At 38.4% G+C, this 14,575-nt stretch overlaps 1 protein-coding gene across 2 annotated transcripts in view; it reads left to right on the top strand.

Annotated features, from left to right (window-relative positions):
• The window catches only part of LOC125451721 (protein disulfide-isomerase TMX3-like), a 133,572-nt gene that overhangs the window by 75,794 nt on the left and 43,203 nt on the right, over positions 1-14,575 (top strand). The window lies entirely within an intron of this gene.

Raw genomic sequence — 14,575 nt, 5'->3', positions numbered from 1 at the left:
TGTTACCACATTGAAGTTGCTATAATCAATAGAGTGTTTGTGGTCAATCTTGTTTTGACACTATCAAGAAGGTAAGCCCACCTACTATGACAGTTCAATGATGTCATTATCCATTGTAAACTTTAACTATTCGCTCACTTGAACTCAGTTTTCTGGATTGAGTCTGTGCAAATATTGTTTTATGGATAATGCATATTTTCCATTAACATCACAGACAGACAAAGACTGTTTTCCTCGTCAGCATACACAAGTCAATTCATGAGCCTGTAAAGTTAGATTTTTGGAAGATGGCATAATATACTATTTGACTTTTTAAGCACCTCCATGTTTCCAATCTGATTAGTAGAGAGATCCACTTTTCCAATTTTTTCTTTCTGGTTCATTTTCATATTTTGAAATTTTATTTCACTCCCTATTTCTTTCCTTGAAATTATGGATGATAGGCTGAAGACATAAATTATTTTATTCTGAAACTTTGCTTTATCTCTGAAAATTTGTGAAGTAAAATTTGAAACTTGATCTGACTGTTTCTTTGGGTAATCCATGTTGTAAAGTATTGGACTAATTTTTCCACTACTGTTGTTTTGGTCTAGTTTTCCCCAAAAGCACTGTTTTGGGAAATCTTGCTGATACATTCGTGATTGTTTAAAAAAAATACTGATTCCTACTCCTGGTTTTACAATTATTAAGATCCTGCTAAACAGTTCTTTAAAAGCTGATACCAGAATTAAAGGCATAGTTTAGTATTATTTTGAAATCATGCAATTTTAGCATAAATAGCAATCTTCAGTACTACTTTTGACATAAAGGAAAACATGGAGCAAATGTCAAACTGTTGTCCACTATAGATACTGCACTAATGGGATTCAGTGCAATTGAATGGCCTGTGAATGGATTACAAGTCTTTTTCATGTTGGAATGGAGCCATGTTGCCTAGCAGCTATTTCAATGATAGCACATTATAGTGGGTGTACTATGACAGCGCTTTGATGTTGTGGATATTGTGTTTTTCTTGTGCCTTCATGTGTTGTATCATTCCCAATAAGACAGCAAGCTCATTCAGGTATCAATCCAGTAAACCCTCTCTAACCAGAAGACCATGTGATCAAAGAGCAGAAAAAGGCCATTCAGTCTATCAAGTCTACTCTGCCATTCAGTGAAATCATGACTAATTTGATCATCCTGATGTCTACTTTCCTTCCTTATTCTCATAATGCTGGATCCTGTTATTAATTAAAAATCTATTCATCTCTGCCTTGATGACTCAGCCTTAATAGTGTGATAATGAATTCCATTGATCCACTACCCTCTGAGAAGAAATTCTTATTCATCTCAGTCTGAATTCGATGACCCTTTGTTACGACATTATGCTGTCTAGCCTTAGATTCTCCCGAAGGGGAAACAACCTCTTTGTACCTACCTTGTCAAGCACTCTATGAATTTCTGTAAGTTTCAATCAGGTCTCCTGTCAATCTTCTAAACCACAATGAGTACAAGTCCAATCCATGCAACTTCGCATATGAAAATCCCTGCATACCCTTTATCAATTTTGCACACCTTCTCTGAACTGCTTCCAATGCCAGTATACTTTTTTTAAGATAAGGGCACCAAAACTGTTACTTTTTGTTAGTTTTGAGTGATTTTTCTGACTAGTGTATAGTTCAGAATCATAGAATCCCTACAGTGTGGAAATTCTATCAGGACCTCCACATTGTTATACTCTATTCCGTTTTGAAATAAAAGACCAGCATTCCATTGGCCTTTCCTATCATGTGCTGAACTTAAATGTTAGTTTTTTGTGATTGGTACACTGGAACTCCCAAATCCAAAATTTAAATAATCAGCTCTTTGCCGAGGTGCACAACACATTATTCCACAGTGTATTCCATTTGCTGGGTTTTTGCCTATTCATTTAACCAGTCTATACCCCTCTGTATCATGCCCACTACTTGGCTCCTCACCTATTTTTTAGGTCATCTGACCATTTGTTGCTAGTACTTCAGTCATCTAAGTGTATTAATATATATTGTACATAATTGTGACTACAGCACTAATCTTTCTCAACTAGTTGTAGTTTGCCATCTTGGAAATATCCCCTTTATCCAAACCCTGTCTTCTATTAGTTAACCAGTTCTCTTTCTATACTAATACAGTATGCCCAATATCATGGGTTCTTATATGTGATACCTTTTTATTGTGCACCTTTTAGCAATCCAAATATAACACATCTACTGGTTCCCCTTTACCTGTCATATGCTAGTTACCTCCTCACATAACTCTTAAGAAATTTAACAGGCATAATTATCCCTTCATGAAACCATGTTGACTCTGCTTGATTATAATTGTGTATTTCTAAATGCTGTATTATTACAAGCTTTATTATCATATCACATTTTCCCAGTGACGGGTATTAAGCTAGTTGGCCTATTGTTACTTGTTTTTGTCTTTCTTTTTAAATAAATGATAGATTTTCAGTTTTCCTACCCTGTAGGACTTTGCCAGAATTTAAAGATTCTTGGAAGGTTACTACCATTGCACCCCCTATCTCTCATATCCTAGGATGCAACATCAGGGTCCAGGGAACTTTATCGTCCTTTAGTCCTGTTAGTTTTCCTACTACTTTTTTTTCTCCTGTAATGGTAATTGTGTTTATTTCTGTCCCTCTTAAACCCTTTGATTATTTAGTATGTTTGCAATGCTATTAATGCCATCACAGTGAAGACTGATAGAGAGTATTTGTCTAACTGTGCTGCTGTTTCCTGGTTCGCTGTTATTATTCCCCCAGCTTTGTTCTGTGTTGGGCCTGTATTTACTTTGATCCCTTTTGCTTGTGACATTATTTAAAGAAGATCTTGCTGTTTTTTTTTAATATCACTTTCAAAATCATTTTCTTAACTCATTATTTTGTTGGCTTTTAAAACTCCCCAGTCGTCTGGTTTACCACTGACCTGAACTAGTCAAGGTCAGTGACATTTCTGGAAAGATTGGTTTGATGGTGTTCGCTAGTGGAGTCTAAGGAGGTAGGAAGTCTGTGTTTGGTTTCTGCATGGTAGCCAGGTGTGTCAGATAAAAACAGCCATATCCTTGCCACAACAAGGTTTATAACAATACTGGATTTGGCTCCTTGAGCATGAAGTGCTGCAAGTACGAACGGATGACGCCAAAAAGAGATCAATTGGTGTGAGAATAATAGAGAAGGATTTACAGAACCCGGGAAAGACTTATTGAAAAATAGAAATTTTCACCTCAGCAGGAGGCCATACAGCCTGTTTTGCTTATGACAGTTTGTTGAAAGTTGTCCAATTTCCACACCTTGTTCTTTCCTCCATAGCCTTGTAAATGCTTCCATTTCAAGTATTAGCCCAGTGTTCAATTTAAAGGTTACTATTGAGTCAGGATCCACTGCCATTTCAGGCCTTCGATTTCAGACTATCACAATGCGCTTAATTGAAATAAATTCCTCAACTCCTCTTTTTTTTACAAATTATTCACAAGAAATTGTCCACCAACCAGAATTTTCAATATTCCTCCACTTCCACACCAAAACAACTGTTAGACATGTATAAGTTATCAAGTCTGAACTGTTGGTAAAGGAATTATTTTTCCTTTGGCATTCACAATGAAATGAGTCAAAAGTGGATCGACTCTAAGCCTCTCAAAATCGCAGCATATTTTGAGGCATGTTTTAATTTGATTCCTACTATTACAATAAGCTAGTGTTTCTTAACTCTATCTTCTGGTTATCAGCACTTATGACAGTAGAAACAGTTTCTCCACATTCATTAAAATTCCTTGACTCTGAACATCACTACTATATCTCCCTTTTAAACTTGTCTACTCTGAGGAGAGCAACCTGTGCTTTTACATAGGTATATATGAAAACCTAAATTAGAAGCAGGAATAGGTCATTTGGCCCCTGAAGTCTACTCTGCCATTTTAGCAAGATCACAGCTAATTTAGTTGTGACCTCAACTCGACATTCTAGCCTAACTGCAATAACCTCTGACTCCCTTTTCGTCAAAAATGTATTTACCACTGTTTTTTAAAAGAAAAATCATGGTCTTGGCCTCTATCAATCCCAGAGATGGGTGAAGAGAGCGCTAAAGCCGTGGCATTCATCAGGCTTTCTGGCCCAATAGCAGAATTTTACTCCAATTGGCCACTTTACCCAAGATTCTTGCTGGCAAGATAAGTCCTTTGGTGAAGGAGGAGTGTGTGAAAAACAGAATTGCAGCCACCAAAAATTGTTGTAGTCCTCCTAGACCCACATTCGTAACTAAGCAAATACTTTTATTTATTAACATATACCCCTGACTGTTGAGTATCACTGTTTAAGTTGCATCCACATTAACAAATCCTAATCAGTGCAGGACTAATGGTTCGCCCTTTTTGAGGCAACTCAATTTTCCAAGAACTTTAAAAACAGGTACAAAACCCTTCATTGACATTAGCAAAGAGTCCACTGTCTGTTCTCAAATGTCAAGATGACTGTTCTCAGAAATCATCAGGCCTTTGCCCATCTTTTCTGCAGCGTCAGAAGTGCGAATTAGTAAATGTGGCAATGCAGAAAGTCATGGGTTGAACCCACATCCTGTCCTGTTAAATCGATTCTATTAATATAATACTACTGTTGAGCTCGTTGTTCCAGAAATTTTTTTTGTCTATTAATGTACTGCAGTGGAAGGCAAATTATGGGCTTTCACTGTACATGTACTCTGCTGCTTGTAGAAGTCAATAACAAACTCGGTACCATTTCTTTTGCTTTGACCAGCTCTTAAGCTTTAGTATATTTACTATAATTTCTTCTTCGAGGAAAAGCTTAACATGGGTGTGTTTTCTGAACCTAGATTTGGTACTTTTTGAGTAATGCACATACCCATTTTCAGTTTGTGTGCTAAGCATCAGAATGCATAACCACCTGCACGAGGTGTAATGGACTTAAGGACAGCATGAAATATGCAAGAGGCCAGTCAGTGGAGCATAGTCCTTGAAGTGTGCTTTTGTGTTGGGAGTGGAAAGGTGGAAGCCGGTGAGGAGTTAGGAGGGGAGTGTAGAGGTGAGACATAGGACTCAAACATTTAATCAGACTGCGGTTCAAATAAAGCAGTGATATATTGCCAGAGCTGTCATTTTGAGTTATTAGATTTATATTCCTGCAGCTGAATATTAAAAATGTTTTGGCAATGTTCTTGAGAAATTGTTGATTTATTTGCATTGAAATCTACATTTATCTCCAGCAAGTTCACCTAAAGTAGATTTATCTTGTTGTTTAAGTCTGCATTTGTCTGCATAAGTCATTGCACTACACACTAATTCATTTGTATTTGAAATTTATGCAATGTATCTCATTCTTTAGTATCTCTTTATGTGCATCTTTTTGGGTGGAGTTCCTAAATCTGAATCTGAAACCAACTGGTGTCAAAAGTCCCTGCATTATTGCATAGTTTTTATGCAAAATTCTTTTGTAAAATGTATTGAAGTATGAACAGTGCAGCAATTTGTGAACATACTTTTCAGAAAATTCCTGTAAATCAGGATATTTAAAATTACCCAAGAGGGAGATTTTACAGATCCTACTGTGGTGTGTGGGGCAATTGAATTTGACAGGCTGTGAAATTTTGATTTTGTGGTGCCAGTTGAGTTCCAGAGACTATGTCCTCCGTACATATGCAACAAGTCAGGCCTTAGGCCGTTCTATGACAAGTTCACAATACATTATTAATACTATTGTAAAGCATGACTACTCATTAGCATAAAACATTTAAAATTATGTTTCATCTTCAGTGGTCCATGAGAATTTTTCAGATTTGTTTCAAGATGGCTATATTGGTTGGCTTTGTACAGTTGGCTGAGGCCAATGGTATTTCTGGTTGAAGGTAAGCAGGACAGTAGCAGCTTACAGGAAGAATCTAGATCAGCAAGGACCAGGGTTGGGAATTTAAAGTTCAGGGTTCTGGTACATGCAGCAGTGCAAGAGCAATCTAAACTGGGGCACAGGGTGAGGTCAGGATTGTGAAAGGTAGGGCCTGGCATTGGTGATGACAGTGAGAAAGTCAGTCAAGGTAAGAAAAGAAGGAACCCAAAAAACAGTGCCATCTAAGACCATAAGACATAGGAGTGGAAGTAAGGCCAATAGGCCCATTGAGTCCACCCTGCCATTTAATCATGGCTGATGGGCATTTCAACTCCACTTCCCTGCACTCTCCCTTGATTCCTTGTGAGATCAAGAATTTATCAATCTCTGCCTTGAAGACATTTAACGTCCCGGCCTCCACTGTGCTCCGTGGCAATGAATTCCGCAGGCCCACCACTCTCTCTAGCTGAAGATATGTCTCCTCGTTTCCGTTTTAAATTTACCCCCTCTAATTCTAACTGTGCCCACGGGTCCTAGCCTCCCCGCCTAACGGAAACAACTTCCTAGTGTCCACCCTTTCTAAGCCATACATTATCTTGTAAGTTGCTAAACTTCCAAACTCTAATGAATACAATCCCAGGATCCTTGGCCGTTCATCGTACGTTAAACCTACCATCAGGGATCATTCGTGTGAATCTCTAATGGACACACTCCAGCGCCAGTATGTCCTCCCTGAGGTGTGGGGCCCAAAATTGGACACAGTATTCTAAATGGGGCCTAACTAGAGCTTTATAAAATCTCAGAAGCACATCACTGCTTTTATATTCCAAACCTCTTGAGATAAACGACAACATTACATTCGCTTTCTTAATCACGGACTCTACCTGCAAGTTAACCTTTAGAGAATCCTGGACCGCCACTCCCAGATCCCTTTGTACTTCTGCTTTACGAATTTTCTCACCGTTTAGAAAATAGTCCATGCCTGTATTCTTTTTTTCTAAAGTGCAAAACCTCGCAATTACTCAAGTTGAATTTCATCAGCCATTTCCTGGACCACTCTCCTTTAACTGTAAATCTTTCTGCAGCCTCCCCACCTCCTCAGTACTGCCTGCCTGTCCACGTATCTTCGTATCATCGGCAAATTTCGCCAGAATGCCCCTGTCCCTTCATCCAGATCATTAGTATATAAAGTGAACTGCTGCAGCCCCAACGCTGAACGCTGCGAGACACCACTTGTCACTGGTTGCCATTCCGAGAAAGAGCCTTTTATCCCAACTCTCTGCCATCTGTCAGACAGCCAATCCTCAATCCAAGCCAGTAGCTCACCTCGAACACCGTGGGCCCTCACCTTATCAGCAGCCTCCAGTGAGGCACCTTATCAAAAGCCTTTTGAAAGTCTAGATAGATAACATCCACTGGGTTTCCCTGGTTTAACTGACTTGTTACCTCTTCAAAGACTTCTAACAGGTTTGTCAGGCATGACCTCCCCTTACTAAATCCATGCTGACTTGTTCTAACCCAACCCTGCATTTCCAAAAATTTAGAAATGGATTCTAGAATTTTACCAGCAACTGAGGTTAGGCTAATCAGCCTATAATTTTCCATCTTTTGTCTTGATCCTTCCTTAAACAAGGGGATTACAACAGCAATTTTCCAATCATCTGGGACTTTCCCAGACTCCAGTGACTTTTGAAAGATCACAACCAAAGCTATTTTCTCAACCACCTCCCTCAAAACTCTAGGATGTAGCCCATCGGGGCCAGGAGATTTATCAATTTTTAGACCTTTTAGCTTTTCTAGCACTTTTTCTCTTTTGTAGTGCCTACCATACTCAACTCTGCCCCCTGACTCTCCTTAATTGTTGGGATACTATTCGTGTCTTCCACAGTGAAGACTGACGCAAATCTAAATATATGTCTTCTCTGTGTAGGCTGATGGAGCCTTCATACCACACTGAGTTCACCTTCAACATTTCATTATCTTGGACAATAACCTTTACATTCATTTGAAAGCAAGATCAACTGAGCCTGTCAGTTCAGCCATATCCCACAGATGTTTGACTTCACACTGGACATTATCCATGAGCTCTCAATGATGAAATGAATGAAGTAACACAGCATTGTTTCCTCATTAATGAAGGAAATACCTGACTCCCCTGTAACTGTCAATACATTTTAACTGTGAAGTGTGCCAGTGCATTTAGTTCTCTGACCAAGCTAGTCTCAACAAATAACAGTGATGGTCATACAGATAAAGTGAACCCAGTGTCGTGTGAAATACTTAGCAGTGTAATTTAAATTTTAAAAGTCACCCTGCCACCTCTATACTGTCAGTAGTTTTTTTAATTGAAAATGGAGTTGGGCGGGCAAGTTGTAACTATGATGCAGAGATTCCCTGTTTGACCAAGAAGCTCCCCTAACCCAACAAAACCTGCAGCATTTTTAACAAGGCTTCCACCACTGCGGGTCTCTTCCACATCAGAATCTCAGGTTTCCTGTGCACGCTGCTGGACTTCAAATTTTAATTGCATTCCTTTAGGAACAGTAAGAAGTGGAGAGTGATGCGTACTTATCCTTCCTTTATGATGAGTGACAAATCCAAATAAAGTTGCACCTGAATTCTTTTGTCAAAACATGGCTTCGAAGACAGGCTATAGTTGCATGAATTTTATTATTTTTTATTGAAAATAAAAAACAATACATTTCTGAATTTTGAATAACATATTATATTCTGTTATTATAGCATTGTGTAACTATGAATACAATAATAAACTGGGAAACAAATGCAATTTGATCTGTGGAAAATTCACTCAACTTTTGCATGACAACAGATCTACATAAAGGGCAGAGGAAAAGGAGCTACAGATCAACTAAACAATCCATTTGACGAAACAGTTTTAATTTGAATATCTTTGGTATTATCAACTTAGTCTTAAATAATGCCAAAACACAAATTTGATTTTCAGAGAGATGTGCTCCATTGTTTCAACTTCAAGGTTTGATATTGCTTAAGTACAGAGTTCTTTAGTTCAGATCCTTTAGGAATCAGTATTTTCAGTTACAATTTCTGTTGCTGTATATCTTCTTGTACTTCTGTAGTGGGTCCCCTTTTTAACGATAGACATCGTTTCAAGCACATGGGATGTAGCAACATGTAGTCCTGTTGCTCCTTAAAATAATTTTTGTATTTATAAAGTTTGTACCCTTGTTTTGACAAGCTAGATAGCAGTTGTTTGATAACTGATGTTTTGGATTCTTCAATGACATCTGATGAATTACTTGCAGTTTGAAAGTTGACAGAAAGTTTGGTGTAGTCGCTAACAATTGTTACATCCTGTTTAATGGCAATGGGCAGATTGTATGAAATCCTCTTTAAAGTGTTGATTACAGTTTTTTTTTGACAGGATGCTTTTAAAGTAATTCTTTGCTTAGTGGCATTATGCTCAATAGATACTGTGAATGGGTGCAGACAATGACACCCCCTGTGGAAGCAAAATAGATCAATTAATTTTAAATCTCGGATACAACAATTTTTAATCATTGAAAACTAAGATCTATTGATTAATTTTCAAATTTGGTTAGATATGCTGTTTTCAAAATTTTGTAACAATGTCAAAATTTAGTCTTAGTAAAGGTAATAGTTGTTGGATTTCAGTTGTAGGTCTAAATGTTTTTTAATGCGATAGGAAAATCAGTGGCTACAGAGGAGTTCTAGCTGCATATTAGTCTCAGTCAAAAACTTATTTGGGGCTGACTTTTAAAATTCTGAAAGAGCCATATCATACTCAATGTTAATTCTATTTCAATCTTCACTAATGCTGCCACACCTGCATTTCTCCAGCATTTTACTTGATGGTTCAGTGTTGTGTCTAGGAAAGGATTTGATCAGATCTGTCCAGTTGGAACATTATTCCTGGTTGCCAAATGTGGGTTTATCCTAGCATGCCTTCAGAGAATTTGTAATGCTTGCTACTCGAGAATGCTTTTCCTAATCGTCATTAATACTGTATGAAAGAAAATAGCTTTTCTGTTCTAAACTCTTAATTACATTTTCAGTTTGCACAAGTGGAAGGAAATACTGTATATCTCGATAAAACATAAAATGACAGCTAATATTTTAACCCTGATAGAATGAAAACAATGCAGATAAATTGCTGATTTGTTTTGGATTTAAAACAATTTTGTTTGTTTCCTTGTTTTAAAAAAAGCAGAAATTCAGTTAAAAGTGAAAAATATCAAATTTAAAAAGAGCTACTTACAAGTGAAGAATCAAGATTACAACCAGCATTTCTTGAGTCAGTGTAGCAGGAGCTCTTTGAGGTGTGTTACTTTCGGTTCCACGTGCTCTTATATACATGCAAGGATTCCATGTCAGGGGAAAGTCCCATTTCATCAGCTATGTTTCATTTCATTACAAAATGAAAGTGAAAATCGTTAATTATGCAGTCAGGAATGTACACCAAACAGCAACAAGCTTTAGCAGCTTTTTTTCAGTATGTATTGTAGATGATAGAAGAAGGTGGGGGGGATAAACTGGTGAACTAAAGGTCCTTATTCCTAAAGAAGTTACAGATACTTTTAAATTTTAAGTTAAATTGCTTATATTTGCATATAAGCTGGAGTAATGAGTATTCACAAAGGTTTTTGGTCTAAACATATCCTTCCATTTTTGTTTATGGTATTAACTATTCTACACCCTGCCTTAAAAAAGCAAAACACTACTGAGGGTCAAATTTTTCCATGCTGGCAAAGTTTGAAAGTGGGAGAATTTTCTGAATAGAAACCCAGAGCCTACCTTTTTCACAAAGCTGACTGGATTTGTCTGAATCAGCGAGGTAGATTGGCTGCTGAAATTATGAGCTGGGAGCAGAAAATCCCACCTTGCTGGAGCTGCTGGTCATTCAAACTGTCACCTCCCATATCCTGATAACGACTCAGCAGTCTGTGGCTGCTGATGGGACACGCCTGCGTCTTCCAAACCTCCAGAAGAGGCTGGATTTCTGAGCTTGCAGCCCTGGGTGGGCTGGAGCCCTTGAGTAGTTTTTAATTGATTCCTTTAAGGGCTTTAGCTGGTGGTGGAACAGGAAGATCAACCATGGACCTTCCCATTCTTACCACCCGGAGCCTAATTTCTAAAGTGCTGGGAAATGGCTGGGTACCTCCTTGATACCAAGTTGCCTGATTAACTGGTCATTGCCACTTTTTAAAGGGTTTTGTTTTGCTCTTCTAAAGCCCTCCACTTTCTTTCAGTTTTGTTTCCCCTATTCTGAGTCTAAATCTAAAATTGGCAGCAATACTGGATTAAGACTTTCAAAACATAGAGAAGATTTTTACCCCAATTATTGATTCAGAATACATTATCCTCAAGAGGACGGTTAGAAGCATGTTTTCCTCAGTTATGAGTTTGTATCAATACAACAGCAACATCCATGTCCCTCAAATGAAGAAATTTTTATTTTAAAATCAATCTAAGCTTTCAGTCTCTTCTTTTGACAGGCAAAGGTGGAAAACAATATGGTACATCAGGGCCCAATAACTGATACCCATAGAAGCCCACTGCGCTAGGAAGGGCTGAGACTGATGTATGGTCCAGGAACGTCACCAGGATCTATGATTTATGGGTTCTTGCCCCAGTCCATGGCTGCTGAATCTTTTTTCCTGTGCTGTTTTGTCATTGCCTTTTTCTGTTGGCAAATTGTGCTGACCTAAATGTGGGTGGGTGCGTCAAAATGACACAGCTGAAACCTTGTTTCTTGCAATATGCACACAAGGTGCTAGAGCCAACCACCTAGTGACAGCCAAAAATTGGCATTCACTACGAAGGAGTCTCTGGGGTATAAATTCTATGCACATGAATGTAGATACGCGTAGGTCTCTTGACCTCAACTAGTTTCAAAAATGTAAAAATGGTTTTGAATCAAGAAGTTTGCCTCATATTTGCCTTTTTATGAATGCTCATTTTTCTATTGAAAATTCCCCAGAGCCAAATTAAATAGGGCACATGAAAAGTGTTCAGAATTCCCACCACACAGCAGTGAGTCCTGAATTAGATTGTTGAGGATAGCGGAAAGTCTACAAATATGATTGTTCAGGATTGACAAACTTTAGCAAAATGTTTGAAAATGTGGGGATTTTCTGATCCGTGGATCCGACTAAAGTCTTAAAAGGTGAATTGAGATTATTGCCTAATAAGTCAAGCAGGGTTCTTTGTCATTCCCAAATTTTATTCATGGTCCTTATGTGTAAAAACACCACCTTTCCTTTAATCGCTTTCTTGCTGTGCATCAAAATAAGTCAGTTTTGCATTTCTTTAAATTTTCATGTGCTGTCTTGCTGTTTTTACACTGCCTTTGGCTTTTTGTCAAACATTAGACATTTCCTCTTTCTGGGCTGTTGATTCCTGTAAATAATTTCAGGTTGTGAAATGGTTGTTGACCAGGTGGTTCTTCTGATGTCATCAGTCACATCAGTAACCTGTATCACCTAATTTGGTCATGCTATACATTGCTTCCCTTTATCTGGGTCAGTATTTGTATACATAACTGTCATTTGCTCATAATGTGAATTAATTAACCTTTCATTATTTATTCAGAGAAGGTACTGATCTACCTTATTCAAAGAATCTGTGTTGTTTACATGTTCATCGACTCATCAACAGATAATTGAGACAGAAGAGAAAAATAACTAGTAAATTTCTACATGTTTTACTTCATGGGTCAGAATGCACAGGGCAATGTCTTTCTGATTCTTTTAGTACATGAAAAGTTATTTGCTCTTTCATATATTTAGTAGTAGCTTCGTTTCTGACTTTTTTAGACTGCTTTATCTCCCCATTTTGTATGTATTCACCTTCAGTTCTTCAAGGTCAAGACAAGTCACCATTGTCTTACTAGACTATAGGGCTGCGCTTTCATTAGAGAGAGACATGACTAGCAGTGATTTAACCCGAGAGCCACTATACCTCAGGGGAGGGAAGAGCTTGACAAGGGCAGTTCTGTATGGTGACCTCAGCTGGTGATGGGAATTGAACCCGCACTGTTGGCATCGCACTGCTTTGCAAACCAAATGTCCTGTCAACTAAGCTAAACCGACCTCCTCCCCTCTATTCTCCACCCACCCTTTGGTTTTCAGTAATAACACTTTGCTTCTAGTTATTATGAATTCACACTCCCTTCTGGGATTCAAGAGTATAATCTCAGTTAACATTGATTGTAGTACTGAAGAAGGGCAGTGATGTAACAAAAGCAGGAAATGCTGGACAAACTCAGCATACCTGGCAAATACGTGCTTCAGAGAATAGTAGGAACTGCAGAATTATCCGCCTCCCCCTCTCTCCCTCTTTATTTCAGAATCCCCTTCCCCTCCCCCATTTTTGAAGAAGGGTCTAGGCCTGAAATGTCAGCTTTCCTGCTCCTCTGATGCTGCTTGGCCTGTTGTGTTCATCCAGCTCTACACCTTGTTATCTGGTAAATACTTTCTCTTTTTGTTTCAGATTTCCAGCAGTTCTTGGTTTCTTTTGAGGGCAGAATTGTATTGTCAAGGTGTTGTCTTTCACCATCCCACTTGTCTGTTCATGTGGATGTAAAGGAAATTCCCTTTATTACTGAAAAGACATGATGTGGTACTGGAGAGGTTACTACTGAACTCATAAACCAGCCTGGGTTAATAATCCAGCAAAAGAAAATTCAGACCATATACCATGATGTTTTCAGAATTTTAGTTCCATTTTTAAATTTTACCTGATTTTTATTTCCAGATATAAAAAGTGAACAAGAAAGCAGACTAACGTGAGGATTTAATGGTTCACTAATGTCCCATGTTGATGGAAGAAAACTTGCCATTCTTGCCAAGTCAAGACTGTATCAGTTTCCATCCCCATGCCAAAATAGCTATCTGATAATGACTGTCTGAAATAGCCTAACAATAGGGTTCCCAAGTTAGTGATTACTATGCTGAGTGCATCCAACAGGCTGGGAGCTTGTCAATTTTTAAATTTCCCTCAACTGTGTAAACTATGCAGATCACTGGTATTTGCTTTAATTGTAAATAAACAATCGGGGAGATGATGGCCTAGTGGTATTATCGCTAGACTGTTAATCCAGAGATTCAGATAATGTTCTGGGGACCCAGATTCAAATCCCACCAAGGCAGATGATGGAATTTGGATCCAATAAATAACTGGAATTAATAATCTAATGATGACTGTGAATCCATTGTCAATTGTTGTTAAAACCCATCTGATTCCCTAATGTCCTTTTAGGGATGGAAACTGCCATCCTTATCTGGTCTGGCTGACTCCAGACCCAAGCAATGTGGCTGACTCTTAACTGCCCTCTGAGCAATTAGGGATAGGTAGTAAATGTTACCTAGCCAGCAACGCCCTCATCCCATAAATGAATAGGAAAACATTAATTGTTGGCCTGCATCAGGATTCAGAAAGAGGTTTAGCTGTATTGAATTGAATTAATTTCCACAGAGCTTACCACTGATACAGTTCCATTCTATCTGTGGACCAGTTGGAGGACAATCAGGAGTGGAATAGTTTAGGAATAGGGATTTGATGCAGTGGTCCTTGAAATTGGTTTCATGCAAGAAGTATAGCGTTTGGAGTTCAGAATGGGAGAAAATGATGGAGATTGGGTGTGGCTACTAACAAGGTGTTCCTTTGTCTGGGATCATTGTGGTGAGTGGAACCAAAAACCTTGGCAATACTGAGGGTGGA

Source organism: Stegostoma tigrinum, chromosome 5 (assembly GCF_030684315.1).
Source record: "Stegostoma tigrinum isolate sSteTig4 chromosome 5, sSteTig4.hap1, whole genome shotgun sequence".
In the NCBI taxonomy this organism is placed as follows: Eukaryota; Metazoa; Chordata; class Chondrichthyes; order Orectolobiformes; family Stegostomatidae; genus Stegostoma; species Stegostoma tigrinum.
The sequence above is the reverse complement of the archived record's forward strand: the minus strand, read 5'-3'. Positions and strand labels throughout refer to the sequence as shown.